The sequence below is a fragment of the Protopterus annectens genome, chromosome 12.part0 (genome assembly GCF_019279795.1).
Source record: "Protopterus annectens isolate FY-2018-M chromosome 12.part0, PAN1.0, whole genome shotgun sequence".
Taxonomy (NCBI): Eukaryota; Metazoa; Chordata; order Ceratodontiformes; family Protopteridae; genus Protopterus; species Protopterus annectens.
The window spans coordinates 485649156-485666167 of record NC_056746.1 but is presented as its reverse complement, the minus strand read 5'-3'; the positions used below and the strand labels follow the sequence as shown (position 1 = coordinate 485666167).

The following is a 17012-nucleotide window of genomic DNA, read 5'->3' as shown; positions in this document are numbered from 1 at the left end:
GCTGGCTCGAAAGGCGGTAGAGTGAGTTTCTCCAATACAAAGTTAAGGTCCCAGGCTGGGGTTGGAGCTCTCCTGGGTGGTCTCATATTTTTGGCCCCTCTGAGGTACTGCTTGAGCAGTGGATGAGAGAAGAGGGGGGGGGGTTCTGTGTTATAATGAGCTGAAATGGCTGAGGCGTGGATTTTAATGGAGGAAAAAGACAGGCCCTTGTGAAGCATCTCAGTTAAGTATTGTAAAATTTGAGGTAAATTGGGTGCTGCTGTGCTCATCCCTTGAGATTGGTTCCAGGCACAGAATCTTTTCCATTTTTCAGCATAAGATTTTCTAGTACTAGGCCTCCTTGCCTCTAAGATGACATCAGTCACAGGTTTTCTGAGGGATGGTAAGATGGAGTTTAATTAGCAGCAAGGTTCAGTGTTTGTAGCTGAGGGTGCAGAATCTGGTTCTCCTGCTGAGACAGCAGGGAAGGAGTCTGAGGCAGGTGCCATGGAGATAACCGTGACGCACTGCGCAGGAGGTGGTACCAGTGTTGGCGCGGCCAGTCTGGAGCAATCAAAATCATCCTTGGTTTACCCAGTTTGACTTTTAGTAGTACTTTGTAGAGCAGAGGCAGCGGGGGGAAGGCATAGACTGATAGGTTTTTCCAGCTGAAGGACCAGAGCATCCACTTTCCAGGCTTGTTTGTGGGGAGTCCTTGTGCAAAATTTGTCCAATTGGCAGTTCTTGGGGGAGGCAAACAGGTCTATATTTGGGCTTCCCCATTCGCTTGTCAACATGTTGAAAATCCTTAGTTCCAGATGTTCTTCGTGTTTCACTGTTGCAGTCATTACATTTGGGTAATCTGCTGGCAGGTTGCCCTCAGTCTGCCTGATTAACAAAGTCTTGGGTCCTGCGTCGGTTGCTGTGTCTTCCATGACGTCAGGGGTATAAACATGCAGTTGATGCCATTACATCAGTCTTTCTTACCGTGCGGTGCCCGAAGCAGAAACAGTTCAAGTGCCGGTTGCCTGACTCCTGAAATATGGCAGTCTGCAGAGGGGGGTAAGAATGTATACCCCCTTGCTTATGTACCACATAACCATGGTGTTGTCTGTCTTTAATATTAGTTGTCCTGGAAAAATGTAGTCCTTGAAGGCTGTCTGAGCATTCTGTACAGCTAACATTTCTTTTGATTGATATGCAGGTGCATTTGACTTGGGTTCCATTTGCCCTGAATGCACTTCCCTGCCAGGTGAGCCCCCCATGCATAGTCTGATGCATCTGTTAGGGTTTGGGCGGCAGGGAGTGGTGTGAAAGGTAGTCCCTTGTTTTGGTGGCAGGCCTCTGCCCACCAAAGGAACTCTAGGCGTAGGCAAGGTATGATAGGAATCATTGTTAGGCTGTGAGAATGTTGACTCCATAGGCTTTTTCGATACCACTGTAGTTTCCTCATATGCAGTCTTGCATATGGAATTAGAAGAATGCAGGAGGCCATGAACCCCAAGGCTTGCAGTATTTTTGTCTTGCAGATGATGGGGTTTTTGTGGCCACTTTGAAGTAGATTGTCAAATGAATTTGCTTTTTCTGGCATGAGGTAAGCCATCTGGGAAGTTGTATTCAAGCTTGCTCCTAGGAATGTAATTTGTTGACATGGTACCAGTTGTGATTTCTTTTAGTTTATGGTGTACCCCAGACAAATTAGAACCCTTTTTCCAAACACCAGATGATTCCAAAGTATGTCCTGGCTTTCTGCCTGAATTAGACAATCGTCCAGGTATGGGTATATTTGAATACTAATTTGCCTGCAAAATGCAATAACTGGAGCTAGGCACTTTGTGAATACCCTGGGCGCAGTAGATAAGCCAAAGGGCAGTGCAGAGAACTGACTGTGCGTGTAGCCTGCTTTGAAGCATAGGTATCTTCTGCAAGATTCCCTGATTGGGATGTGCAGGTAAGCTTCTTTTAAATCTAGTGTTGCCAACCAGGCATCTTTGCTTAGCATAGGTAGTAATTGGTGAAGAGTCAGCATCTTGAATTTTGGAATCTCCAGAAAGATGTTTAGAGTAGACAGGTCCAGGATTGGACGCCATGATTTGTCTTTTCTGGGTATCAGGAAAAGTCTGGAGTAGAAACCTTGTCCCTTTTCTTCTGGTACCAGTTGAATAGCCCCCATGCTTGAGGGAAAGTACTTGTTTTTGAGCCTCTGCCCACTGATTTGGTGGTAGGTCTGGCTACCCACTTGGCGTTGGCAATGTGTGGAAGTGAAATCTATATCCCTGGGACACTATATTTAAAATCCATTTATCCTGGGTAATGAGTTCCCAGTTCTTTGCATGAAGAGCAATCTTTCCCCCCCAAAGGGGCAGTCACGAAGATAAGTGCTTGGAAATTTTAAAAGGAAGTCATTGAGACAGTTTACCATAGGGGGTGTCTTGTTATTCCCAGACTCGGAAGTGGAGGCCCCCCACTGCTTAGTTCTGTGAGTCCCCTGGGACTGAAACCTGGGGTTTTTTTGCTGTGTCTGGGTTTGGCTTGAGAAGACCTGGAAGGGTCTGGAAAGGACCAATTCTTAGAGGGCCAGTGCCTACTAAATCTAGGAGGCTGAACTTGTAAGAAATCTTTAACAGTTTGCGTAGATTTAGCTTTATCTTGCATCTTTTTAAGAACTTCACCATTGTTGCCAAACAGGTGGTCTTGATTTAAAGGAGCATCCAACAATTTAGCTTTAACATGATCAGGCAAAGATTGCTCCTTAAGCCAAGCATGCCTTCTAAGCACAGACCCAGTAACAGCAGCCCTGCAAGAGGCCTCTAAAGAATCAAAACCACATTCCAAAGTATGTTTTCCAACTTGTTCTGCAGAATGCATTAAATCCTGTACATCTTAATTTTCCACATGGTCAGGAATCAGCGTAAGTTTCTGTTTAAGCAGTCCAATAACATGTTGCTGATATTTTAACATGAAATTGGCGGTTAAAAGCTGTAATTGCCAAGGTTGCTGAAGTATAAACCTGTCTACCCCATCTATCCAGTTCCCTGGAGTCTATCAGAAGGGGTAGGATTTTTAGTAGTAGAAGCCTTAATGCCATTGGGCCCCTGTGAAATGATCTCTGAGTCTACAATAGGATTTTTGAAAAGGAACTTGAGACTCTGGGACCCTGTAGTATCTGTCAGGTTTACTGGATGCAGGAAGCAGGGAATCAGGGGCCAGACTGGATTCCAAGAAAGCATAATCCATGTCTAGTACAGGAGGAATAGCCAAAGGCTTATGCTGAGGTAGGAGAAGGAAATCCCTAAGCCTCTTTTTTGAATCCAAAAATTCCTGGCATTCCCAGTGAAAATGCTCCTTTAGAGCATGTACGGTTTCCCCAAAAGAAAAATCCTCAGGAGGGGAAGCAGAAGGAATAGAGTCCTCTGCATCAGAATCCTCATAAGTAGGTATAAGGACAAATCCAGGTCATCAGAGTCAGAAAATGCAGAATCCTGATCAGAAGATTCATAATCAAGTTCAGCCCTAGGCCTGTTGGGGGGGGGGGGGGGTTGTTGGCTACACCTTATTAGAGTTATTAGATCTTCAGTCATTTTTATCATTTGTTATTTAGGCATAGAGGCCTGAGCATGTGGCCTGGGCGTCTGGTTTTTTTAGACTTGGATCGAGATTTAGGCCTTAGTAATGGAGGCGATTTAATATGCAAGTCCATAGGCCTGAATACACCCTCAGAAGCTGGTGCCTGCACAGCAGCTCTGGACCCATCCAAGGTAGAGCCATCCGCGGGTTTCATAGTATCTCGTGGCATACCGAACTCGAATGGGTCTCCGTAGAAGCCTGCGAATCAGAAGTAGCAGGCATCAGGGGCACAAAAGCGCCTCACTGAGTACTGGCGACTGGTTTAGGAGAAGCATAGTCAGCTGTTTTGGACCTCTGCAGCCTGTCTGTCTATCTTTGCGTTTTTTTTCAGAATCCCGGTAGTCGGATGGCTAACCAACACTTCTAGATAATTAAACCGAGACCCGAAATATTTAGAGGCAAAAATGTACCGATGACAGTGCGCTGGTTTAAAGCACAAAACCAACAGCAAGGTATGTCATGGTCAGGACCTAGGCAAGGAACACAGTACGAATGAAAATCTTTGAGGTATTTGCTTTCCACAAGTAATGCAATTATTAACTTTACTGACATCGGTAAGGAGCAAGAAAGTTTCCCCAACGGGGTACTTAGCTTTTAGTTGAAAACTTTCGTTCTGAAACTCAAAAATTTAAGGAGTTTGCCAACTGGCACTTGCGAACTGCTGCTGCTTCGGACACCGCATGGCAAGAAAGACTGATGTAATGGCATCGGCTGCATGTTTTTTTACCCCTGACAACCTGACATCCTGGAAGGAGGGACAGCAACCGACGTAGGACCCAAGACTTTGTTAATCAGGCCGATTGAGGGCAATCTGCAAGCAGATTACCCAAATGTAATGACTGGAACAGTGAAACACGAAGAACATCCTAAGTGTACCATATGTCTAACGTAACCTAAGCCTGTGGGTTTGGGGGTACATAAGAGTATGTACGGGCATGAAACAAAAGATCAAATGTGTTTCTCCTCAAAAGGACGTCCTACAAGAAAGCTTTTACAAAGACATCTTATCCTTGAAGCCTCCTTCCTTAATGTTTACTCTCCCCCCACCCCCTTTCATTTTGTATGACCTTTGTTCTTTTGGGACTTTTCATTCAATTGCAGTCAAATTCACATAATTTCAGTTAAGTATTTACTTAATGTATTTTCATGTACCCGAGTTTTAAAAATTTCTGCGATTTGTGGCACAGAGTTTGGTTTATACCTTGTTCCATATGTTAACTGTTTTGTCAAGTCCATGTAGTAGTGATATTTTTATGTTCTTAGCAATTCTGCACTTTTTTAAACTGTCCAAGTTTGCTGCAGGAGTGAGATTAGTTTACTGTGTGGCGAAGCATATTGTAAAATCTCCTGTTACCACCTCTTTAATTCTAGGAGGCTGCAAAAAGTATGTATATTGCAGATGAGGTCTTTTTAGACTAGGAAATGTAGACCGTTGTGGCATTTAGGATTTTATCACAACAGTTCCTATGTTTTTCATTGCTTTACTGTAGATGTATTTCACAAAATATCTGTAGTCTGTGTAATAAGGTTTTCTGTATGAGCACTGGCTCTCCTATAGGGGAAGTTGAGTGGCACGTGTCCCCCCCCCCCCCCCAAGTTTAGTAAAACTTCCACATCCTCTGCTTTGTCCGCCCAGCACTTTAGCTTGGTGTTTTGTACTTGGCTGGTGTAATGCATTTATCCGCACAGTTGTGACGAATGTATGTCTGCACATCTTTATATGTAAAATATAAACTCTTCATCTCCCTCTACTGTCTTTTAATGTGTTTGCAGGTGATGATGGACAGATTTACATGTGCATATGCTTTTTTCTTGTCCATCAGTTGGATTTGTGCAGATGCTGTTGGTTTTTACATCTTTGTCTCTACCATTGGGAAGTGGAACTACTGTCAGAATGTGCCATTCTTAGTTTTCTTCTCCCCACCCCCTCAAGTCTGCCAATCAGCTCATTCCCAACCTCTTTGTTTCCTGGCTGAGAGCCAGTAGGGCAGGACATTTTTCGAGCAGCTTTTAAGAGTGGTTTGTGTTTTTGCTATCTGGCTGTATCCCCCCCAGCACAAGTTCTGTCAAGTTCTGAGACGAGTAATACAATGGGCTGTCAGCAAAGGCTTATCCCCTCACTTTCGCAAGGGATGTGCTCTCCAGACAGACTCTCTCTGGGAATCGCAAATGGTTTCCTTGGTATCCATTGGAGAAATCCCTCTGAATCTACCAGTGGGAAAGGTGAGTGGCTCAAGTCCCTTATCTCCTACTTTCTTTTCATGGGTGTTTCAGTGACTGGGCTGTTAGTAAAATTCTTGTCACATATGGGTTACAGCAAAAGCACCATCCATGTGCTACAGATTCTGGTTTAGGTTTCTCAATTGTTTAATAATCGCATCTACCCCTAGTGATTTGAGATTAAGTAAATGTGTGAAAATGCATAAACGTGTATCCAGTAAGTGCATAAATTGCCTGTAGAATAACCTGACTGCTGCATTTTTTCTTTTGTGTAGCAGTAGTAGTTTTCATTTCCCCTTTTAGCATCTAGAACTAGTCAAAGTTGCTGCATTTTGAGGTTGTTTATGAAGTGATGGCTTTTAAACAGGATCCAGTATTAATTTGTAGTTTGTATAAAATTTGTTCAACTAGTAAGCTATATTTGTGATTTTCCCCAGAATCAGTCTCTCAAGCATGGCAGTGTGATTACTTCTTCATATTACAAACTAAATGTAGGATGTTTGTTTTTGCCTGAAATACTGGTATCTATAGTTGGCTTATTTGCTTAACCTTTTTGGTATCTTTAGTGTCCCTGATCTTTTTTTAGTAGAGGAGACTTCATGCAGTACTTGTAATTCATCAAAACATTGCCGGAAGCGTTGAACAGTTGCTGATGCCTTTAGTATGCATTATAACTAAACATACAATGCCAGACACATGACAAACTGCTTTTGTCAAACTCCTTCTCAAACAGCTTCAGGCAGAAAATGCATTAAACTTTTGCAACGTCTTCAGCCTCCCAACATTTTGGAAAAATACTTAAAACTAATCTGTGACCAACTGTTCACTTGCATCCCATAGTACCCACCTCCTCATGCTTACCAGTGTAATGACAGCACTATCTGTGTTAAGGAACATATCTGTAAGTAGTCATAAAGGAAATCTTTCAGATGGTCTCCAAGGATCTTGCTAAAGCTTTTGATCTTATCGACCACTTCCTGCTCCTTCACTTCCTCTTAGAAACTGGAGTTGGCCTCTGCTCTAGCAACTGGTTGCAGCACTTCTTAACATAAAAGATGAGTCTGTTCTGACTCAAATACCAATCATTTCCAGCACCCTTTACCAAAGGAATGCCTCAGAAATCTGTATTTGCCCCACTGCTGTCTTCAATTTTTAATAAACTTATCTTCTTGTCATTGTTTATGCAGATATAGTTATCACTCCGTCCAGTCCCTCACATTCAACTATTCATACCCAGCTTCTCTGTTCTCCATTCCCTTAATTTATTGGCTGAAACTCCGTAACCTAATATGAAACACCTTAAAAACATACGTATATTTGGAATATCACAAAAGCTGGGGGAAAAAAACCCTCGTAAAAATCTCAATATCACAGCTCTCAATGGTTCCCAATAAGAAACTACCATGGTCTTTAAATGCTAGACTAGTCGCATAACTTCCAAAGCCACATTGAAAGCGCACCAGGTGAATGATCAGTTCTCTTATTCTGGTCATGGAAAACATCTCTTTCTTGCCTGACCAATCCAGCTGGAGTATTGGCTCCCCATTGTAGCCACAGCCTTGCATGTGTGTGAGTCTAAATGCCTACATTCTTATGGTCAAGACCATAAGACTGAAGTTTTGAAAATTTAAATTTTTTTTATATGTTTTGCAGGGTCAAGCCTCCCTGCACCCTCCAACACAGGCCCCTGCTAATTAAATATACCAACTCTGAGATAACACTACAGTAAGGAAAATGGTAAATGTACCGTTCTGTGCTGTACGTTGATCTCTATTTAAATGGTTCAAAGTTTCAAAACTTATATCATATATATATATATATATATATATATATATATATATATATATATATATATATATATATATATATATATATATTCTGGCATCCCGAAGATCCACAAGGACCAGACCAACCCACCGTTTAAGCATATTGTGTCTAATAGAAAGACCAAAACTGAAAGGATTTCTGCATATTTGGACATGCTACTTCATTTTCCTTTTTTATCGGAGATTCCTGGGATTTCCTTAATGAGCTTTTTCACCACCCACCTGCATACACAATTTCTTGGTCACCTTAGACATTGAAGCTCTGTATACTAATATCCCACATTTTGAAGGTTTAAAATTAGCACTATCTGTTCTCATGTCCCTAGTACTAGATGGGGAATTTTTTATACTCTGACAGTATTATTTTTAAACAAGTCAAAGTAGCAGCCATGGGGCTCCTAAGTAGCCCCTGCGTTTGCTAATCTAGTATTGGTAGCTTGGGAAATTACTACACTTGTACATTTGCAGGGCTTTAAACACATTGTTATATAAGAGATGTATTGATATATTTTTTTGTCTGGCAGGGTGGTGAGCAACTATTGTTAGAATTTATAGACTCCATTTCCACTAGCATTCCATTTCTGAAGTTTGTCTGCTTGGGGTAAACAGGTTATCTTTTTGGACCCGCAAATCTCTCAACACAGACACCCTTACCTGGAGTTCCACTATCCACAGAAAAACTTTTAGGAACAATTGGAATTCACAAGCATGCACCCTTTTTTCATGAAGAGAAACTTGGTTAGGGGTCAGTTTTATATGAATATCATGCATGGTTAGTGATGATCACGCCTTTTTGTTTAATGTAAAATTCAGTGACTTTTTACTGGATAGAAACTACCCCACATCACTAATTGAATCCTTGTTTAATGAAATCTTTACTCTGAGGAATGACAGGTTTCCCCTTAAGTCAGGTTTTATACTGAAGAAACAACATGGGGATTTTATTTCAGATGCAGCCTCTTGTACTCCCTTGCCTTCTGCACCACCCCAGTCCACAGATGCCAACCCCCAGGTGATCTCCAATCAGCTTTCAACTGATGTATGCACCCCTTCACTACTTGGGTCATCTAATTCTAGCCACTTCAGCTTTTTACTAGGAAGGGACAATTACTTATGGGTACTCTTACTCTTTACAAACCCTTTCTAATTCATTTCACAGTCATAATCCTGACTTAACCCCTGTTTTTACAAGGCAGCCTATTGACAACTACAGCACTACAGATATATCACTTGCGTCTAACAGTTTGCCCACTGATGGTAAACCAGACTGGACTGCGAGTTTCCCCATACCAATTACGAGAGATTCTCAAAGCATTGGACATTTTTACACAGTGCCGTGTGCTAGACAGCAACCCTATGGTACTAAGACATCAAACAGTTCCTTTTAGATTTGTATAGTTTCACCAGTGGCATAGATGTAGCCATAGATTTGATTTTTGTAACTCTGTCTAATCGTTGTTCACAATCATACCTAATTTGGTGAGAGTTGAATCGGTTAAGAAGTATTTGAGTAGGCATAGTGAATATGGATATAGACATTTGTTTATTTTGGTCCTTGAGAACAATGCATTCCTTTTTGACCAGGTGGTCTTTTTACAGCAGGATAGCGTAGCTATAGGCACTTTGTGTGCCAATAGCTACGCCAACATGTTTTTAGCATCATGGGAGGATGAAGCACTGGTTTGTTTGGACACCTATAAAAGTTTCATCCCTTTCTACCGCTGTTTTGTGGATATTTTTTTCATCTGGACGGGGGATATAAATCGGCTCCATGATTTTGTTGAGCATATGAATAGGATGACAGATTACTTGAGGTTCACCATGACTTTCTCTCTAAATAGGATATATCTAGATGTTTATATTGAAAGACTGGGTCTATATTATATTAGATCGACCGCTGAAAGAAGTGAACGGTGATTAATTGACCCTATGTAAGCGAAAGCTTACAATCTCGAACTGTCAGAACAGCGATTTCCCCCCCTCCCCGGGAAAATAATCATTGTTCCAAAACACACACAACACAAGCACACCAAACAGCAATCCACACACACCTAAAATCTTACAACTAACCCCACATTAAACTATACACACACCTGTAACTATCCACTTATCTTAACCCTAACCCTAAGGTCCATCACTGTCGCACACTCACTTCACCCGCCCTCTAACCCTAACTCACCTAACCTGCCCTAACCCTCACGTCCACACAATCGCACACTTACCTGATCCCGACCCGTAACTTTCCACCACAGTGCTGAAAATACCAAAGCAACAGAAAGACGACCAAATTCTTTCCCTAGGAAAGAATTTAGGTTTCTGTTAAGATATTTTAAGCTTTTGCTCTGTAGGGTTCGATATTAGAACATTCAAAGGTTTTAAACCTCTATGTTCTAATATTGACCCGAAAGATTAGATAGTGGAATTAATACAGGCGTCCATAGGAAAAAATGTCATAAGAATACTTTACTACACTGACGTAGTATGCACCTGCAGTATGTTTTTAAAAACGTAATTAAAGGACAAGGGATGCGGGTCTCCTGCCTCATTGCTTCTGGAGTTACCATTCAGAAATTAATACACTAAAGCAGAGGTTTGTGAAAAGAGGTTATAGACCTAGTGAAATAGAAGAACTGCAACATATGGACTCCCTCAGGTTAGGGAAAGCCAGTCCATTTTTCTCAGACTGGATTCTGAGACCACAAGTACTGATAGGACATCTTCCCCTGAATTAAGGATACCTATGTTTTACACCATGGATAATAGTAAGATCTATGAGATTATTGATAGACATGGGGGGGGGGTCTTGGTGACCGACCCCAACATTAGGGAAATAGTGGGAGATCAACCAAAGTTCAGATTCAAGAATAGTGCCTTTTTTAGACAAGGCTCAAATTCTAAACCTACCACCCTGGAAAACAAAAATGGGAAGAAACTAAGGGTAATGCTGCTCAATGCCAGAAGTCTAAATCTCAAAATGCACGCACTCGAGGCCCTTCTCAGTATGGAGAACATCGATGTCTGTGCTGTGACTGAAACCTGGTTCAAGGCTCCTGAGAGCACCCCGGCACTATCAGGTTTTACCTCATATCATGCGTTCCGGCCCCAAAACCCAGACCACACCACAAAAGGAGGGGGTGTATCCATATTCATCAAGGAGACCCACACCTCCAGGTTGGTGGCAACGCACGAAGCATCGGAAACCATCCAGGTGCAATTAACCATAGGCAAAACTGCTCTACAATTTGTAGCATGCTACAGGCCACCCTCTCAAACTCAGGAACCCCACACAGCCTTCCTGAAGACACTGGAGGGTATAAATGTATCTCCAAACACCATTATATTGGGTGACTTCAACTACCCGAATATAGACTGGGAACATTACTCAAGCCCAAACTTTCTAGCCCAAAGGTTCCTGGAATTCATAAATTCAAATGCCATGGAACAACTAGTCACCGTTCCCACAAGAGGAGAAAATATACTAGATCTCATCATCACAAACATGGGGACAAAATGCTCCACACCGGAAGTATATCCCTCATTGGTGAGATCAGATCATAAACTAATCTCACTGGATATCCACATCCCGCCCCCACCCCAAACAAAAAAAGACCACAGTGAAGAACTTCTCTAAAGCAAACTTCACACTTCTCAAGACTGGTGTGGTATCCTTCAAGGCCCCCGAGCCAGTGGAAACCACAACCCAAGCTGCGGAAGGCCTTACAAATGCCTTCTACGAACACCTCAGGCAATCCCTAATAAACCAAGACTCTTTCCACCAAGGGCAAACGTCCAGTCTGGTGGACCCCAGCCATAAGCAAACTTTACAATAAGAGGAGAAAGCTGTTACATGATAGAGCAAAATCCATAAAAGAGAAGACACCTTTGATCATTATTAGTAAAAAAATACGAGCACTCATAAAATCATCCAAGGCCAACTTTGAGAGAAAAATTGCCATAGATTCAAAAGACAATCATAAGGCCTTCTTCAGCTATGTTAGAAACCTGGGTGGAAACTCCCAGATATGCTCAGAATTAGTCCAAAATGATACAAAAATCACTGAACCCACAGACATTGCCAACATACTGGCAGACAGGTTCAGTGCAAACTTCACCCCCCTCTTCCCCCCCCAAAAGGAGAGAAAACTATCCCAGTGGAGTGCAGCCTCCCAGACATCTGCAATGTGCAGGTGAAAGCTGCTCTCTCTAAAGCTAAAAACACAGCATCAATGGGACCGGATGGTGTCCCCGGCTGTGTGCTACACAAACTCAATGAGGAACTAAACCCGCACATAAGGCAGCTGTTTAATCTTAGCCTTACCACAGGATACGTGCCCAAGGAGTGGCGTACGACAACTGTGGTCCCACTCCACAAAGGCGGTGCCTCTATGGACCCTGGTAATTACCGCCCCATAAGCTTAACAAGCCTGGTCTGCAAAGCTATGGAGAGGATCATAATGGAACTCATAAACAAAGACATAGGGGACTTGCAGACATTGGAACTGACCCAGTTTGGCTTTGTCAAGGGCAGATCATGCCTTTTGAACTTGGTCGACTTCTTCGAAACAGTCACCAAGGCCATTGATGAGGGAAAGGCAGTCCATACAGCCTACCTTGACCTTGCAAAAGCTTTCGACACAATACCCCACTCTGGTATTATAGAGAAACTTACCAGCTTAAATGTAAACCCATATGTCACAAGATGTGTTGCAAACTGGCTAAAGGACAGAACCCACAGGGTTAGAGTAGCTGGCGCCATGTCGGACTCCAAGCCGGTCACAAGTGGTGTCCCACAGGGCTCAGTCCTTGGCCCCCTGTTGTTCGGCATCTACTTCTCAGAAGTACAGGCTAACATAGGACTATGGCTGACAAAGTTTGCAGATGACTGCAAACTGTGAGCCATAGTGGAAAGTACATCGGACACCGATATCCTTCAGAGGGGTTTCACGGAAACTGATAGCTGGTGCCAGAGCCATGGCCTGAAGTTAAATGCCAAAAAATGTATAGTCATACCCTTCGGGAAAAACAAGGTAACCCCAAGCTACCATATAGGTGGCAATCCACTAAGCACAGAAGAGGTTATCAGGGACCTGGGGACCCAGGTTGACAGTGGCCTTTCTTTTGACAATCACATTGCTAAAGTGGTTAGAAAAACCTTCTACATTGCCCACCTGATCATGAAGGGATTCACATCCAGATCAAGTGAGGTCATTGTTCCCCTGTACTCTTCACTTATCAGACCAATGCTTGAGTACAATGCCCCATTCGGGATGTATCTCACCCGACACCTGCAGCAATTGGAGAGACCCCAAAAGTTCCTCACCAAAAGGATAAAGGGATTCCAAAATCTGTCATATGCTGCCAGACTGAAGAAACTCCAGCTCTATTCAGTCGCATACCGTCTGCTCAGAGGTGACCTGTGCCTGACATACAAAGCCATGTCCAACCCGGAATTAATGGACATGCTCCACCTCAAAAAATCCAAATCTACCAGATCCACTAGAGCAAGCGACTTAAACCTTAGCACGGATATAAATAGGACATGCTGGAGGGATAGATTTGTCACCCAGAGACTCCCTATGTTGTGGAATAAAATCCTGGTCCATGTGAGGCAGAGCACCTTGCTGGCTCTGTTCAAGAGAAATCTTGACCGGTGGATGGGAGATCATAGGTTTACCCCGGGAATCATCTCTGTGTCACTGCTGGACAGAGGCACAACAAACTAATGGGCACAGTATTTTTTAATATAAGGGGTGTGGCGTAAGCCACAAAAACTCTGGGCTAGGCTTATAAATGCCTTAGGGCAGATAGCCTAGTATAAACCTATGAAAAGAATTTTGTGTCAGTCTAATCGGATAATGTAACAGGGATATGTATGCATCCTTGTGGACAATGTAATTTCTGCGATTTTAATAGATCCTGGGGGGGTTATTTAATCATCCTGATACAGGAAAGATTTTCAAATTTAATATGGCAGATTGTGCCACCTCGCATGTAGTCTGTCTCACAGTCTGTGATATTTGTAGGTCATTCTAAGTCAGTAAAACCAACAGGATATTTAAACAGAATTAGGGAACACCTGTATGGAATAAGGATGAGATTATCCACCAGTGCTCTTGCCAAGCATGTGATGGCGACAAGTGAAGACCACACCTTTAAATTCATGGTCAGAGATTTAGTCGCACAGAATATCCGAGGGGGTGATGTTAGAAATTGCACAGAGGAAAGGGAGGTTAAATGGGATTATGAGATTAAGGGTGGATAAGGGCAAAGGGCTGAATGAGAGAGCTTCCCTGAAGCCCTACCTCAAGTCCAGGCGAATACATATAGCATAACATTATAGTGTACATTTTCATATAGATTGACCATGAGTTTTTCATGTTGGATATTCATCAAATATGAATTCAACATGTACTTAGGTTTATTATTGTAAAGAAACAGCTTTGATCTTACTGTCAGTTGCTTTATTATTTTTTATATATAATTATAGACAAATTGTGTTTTACTGCTTTAAAAGCAACTGTATGATGCATTTGAATATATTTCTGCTTATATAAATGTTTTTTAGAACAATTTATATGTTTTTAATGTGATGCCTTTAAGAGGTCTTTTTAAGAAATGTTTAACTTTTGTAAATCTAATTAAATGACTGATGTTGATTGGTTTAGCCTAGTATATTTGGAACATATGTAGTTAGATGGCAAGTTACTTTTGGTCTGAAGAAGCTCTATGTCAAAGCACTTACCAGTTCATGCACGTTAAATTGGATTTTTCTATTTTACTGGGGACTATTTTTATTCCTGCATATTTGGCTCCATACGGTTTATGAACTTTGAATATAGTCTGTGTGCTGCATAGTCGCTACCACTGTCTGGTTCATTTTTGCTGTTTTTACATTTTTACATAAAACATTGGGATATACTAACTAGCAGCCAGGAAGGTTCTAATGGGCTTGGATCTACCCTGATTTTTTTCATACAAAAAAAAATAAGATTCATGTTTGAAAACAAGGATTCACAGTTTTTACTGCCTCTAGTGATTAGTTACACAGCAGGAATGTTTTCTTATGGAACTTGTGGGGCCTGTGCATACATTTTAGAAGGCACCACTTTTATTTTCAAACCTAATTTCTCAGTTTCTTTTCCAAAACATTTTGACTGTAAATCTTTATTTGTGGTTTACGCTGCTACATGTGTTTAGTGCTCATCTTTTTAAGTTGGGGAAAACCATCCGCAAATTGTCTGCAAGAATTAAAGAGCACTGTGCAGCAATCAGAAATTTAGACTTGTGAAATGCTCTAGCCGTGCATAGCCTACATTGCCAGAATTTTACTTGCTTTAAATTTATTATACTGGAAAAAGTTAATCAATTCTTTGGCGATGCAAACACTTATTTAGAGGTCAGAGAATGATTATGGCAACTGAGACTTAATGCGGATGCCCCACCTGGTCTGAATGAAAATTTAGATATCAAGTGTACACTTAAATGGCGCCGCTGATTATAAATTAATATCAAGTCTCTTATTTTACATGTATTAAGGCTCTTGTGTTATAGCTTCTGTGATGTTTACTAACTGATGCACGTCATTAATTTCCATCACTACCTAGCGACAATTCTATTAGTGGTCCACTTAAGATTGTTTTCACTTGGAAAATTCCTTATTGGATTGTTTTAAATAGCACTATGTTTCAAATGGAAATTGATGTTTATTGGCTAATTGATTATTGGGAACTGCCTTCTTTGTGCCATATTTATATGCTGCTCTGCATTTTATCTGATGAAGTCCTTATCACTTGAAGGATAAAAGCGCCAAGTACCAGCTCCTGGGTGTTTTGTCCTCTCTTATAAGGTTTTGTTTCTTTTATGCAGTGTGTTTGAAATATTTTGAGTATATATAATTAGGTATATTTATATATCTATATATGTAATTTGATATCTATATAATATGTATCTATAATCTGTATATCTATAATATGTTTATTTTATTTTTATTTATTTTACATTTGTTGACCAGGATAGTCCGACTGGATGCATGTCCAGTTTCAGTGGAGGCCCGGGGAGAAAAGCTCCAAAGGTAAGCAGATACAGCATTACATAATACCAGCATTACATATTACAGACTATTTACAAAGATTACATAAGTAAGCAAGTTAAACAAGTTCCACAGGTTACAGGTAATCCTGAGCACAAGTCAGGATTAGATTAAATTACACAGTAAACTGGTTAACAGATTTTTTCACATTCTAGAGAGAGTTAGCCAGGCTTGATACATCGACATAGCCAGTTAAGTGACAAATGTTGTTTGAGTCTAGTTTTAAATTGACCTAAGGTGGAAAGTAAGGTAATATCAGCTGGAAGAGAGTTCCAGGATCTACTTGCAGAGTTTGCAAAGAGAGAATCACCGGCTGTGTTAATTTTGCTAGTCTGAATTAGTAGTTTGTTAGAGGATCGAAGCGGTCTAGGATTGTTATAGGGGGTGATAATATTTTTAAGTGCAGGAGTATTGTCCGGATTATAGAGGTCATAATCCGTTGGTTATACTGGATTAGGCTGGGTAGTTCAAGCCACCCAAGCTGATTTAGATTGATGCAATGATGTATTCTAAAAGGCAACCCAGTGGCAAACCTGGCAATGTGGGTGTAGCAAATTGAGAGTTTAAGGACAGTCTTGTTTAAATTCGAGAGTAGAGGGGATGCATACAGAAGGGTTGAAAGAAGGTGAGAGCGAGCTATGGCAATTTTAGCTGGAGGGGTTAGGAAGGCTTTTATTCTGTAAAGTGACCCTAGTTTTTATTGATGGTTTTGATAGTTTGGTTAAATTTTAGATTGTCTATGATGACACCGAATAGTTTTGTAGATGGGTCAGGGGAGATTATTGTGCCATCATTTGATTTTATGGTAAAGGTGAAAGCGGTAGACCTACGTGTTGGTGAAAATAACAGCATTTTAGTTTTTTTGGGATTTAGGATCAGACTATGTTCAGAAAGCCAGTTTTCTATTGTATTAAAGGTGGTCTGGGTAGCTGACCATAACTCTACTGGAGATGTGGCTGAGCAAATCAGAGTAGAGTCATCAGCATATTGGGTACAGCTGACTTTTGGGATGACAGTATAAAGGTCGTTAATGAAGATGGAGAACAGCAAGGGCCCTAGTATAGAGCCTTGTGGTGCTCCAAGGTAGAAGGTTAGAGAGTTTGTTCTGTCAGAGGACAGCCTGCTGTCGACCATTCAGGTAGGATTGAAACCATTGGAGGGCTCCAGTATCTAGACAGAATGTTTGCAGGGTGTGGATTAAAAGTTGGTGATCAACCATATCGAATGCCTTGGAAAGATCCAAAAAGAGGGCTGAGGATACATAATTATTG

General features: G+C 41.5%; 1 long non-coding RNA gene across 1 annotated transcript; it reads left to right on the top strand.

Moving 5' to 3' along the window:
- Nucleotides 1-230: 230 nt before the first annotated feature.
- Nucleotides 231-16609, top strand: LOC122817335. Its single transcript, XR_006367205.1, has 3 exons — nucleotides 231-244; nucleotides 1541-1543; nucleotides 16474-16609. It is a non-coding gene; the product is annotated as an uncharacterized LOC122817335 (long non-coding RNA).
- The last annotated feature ends 403 nt before the right edge of the window (nucleotides 16610-17012 follow it).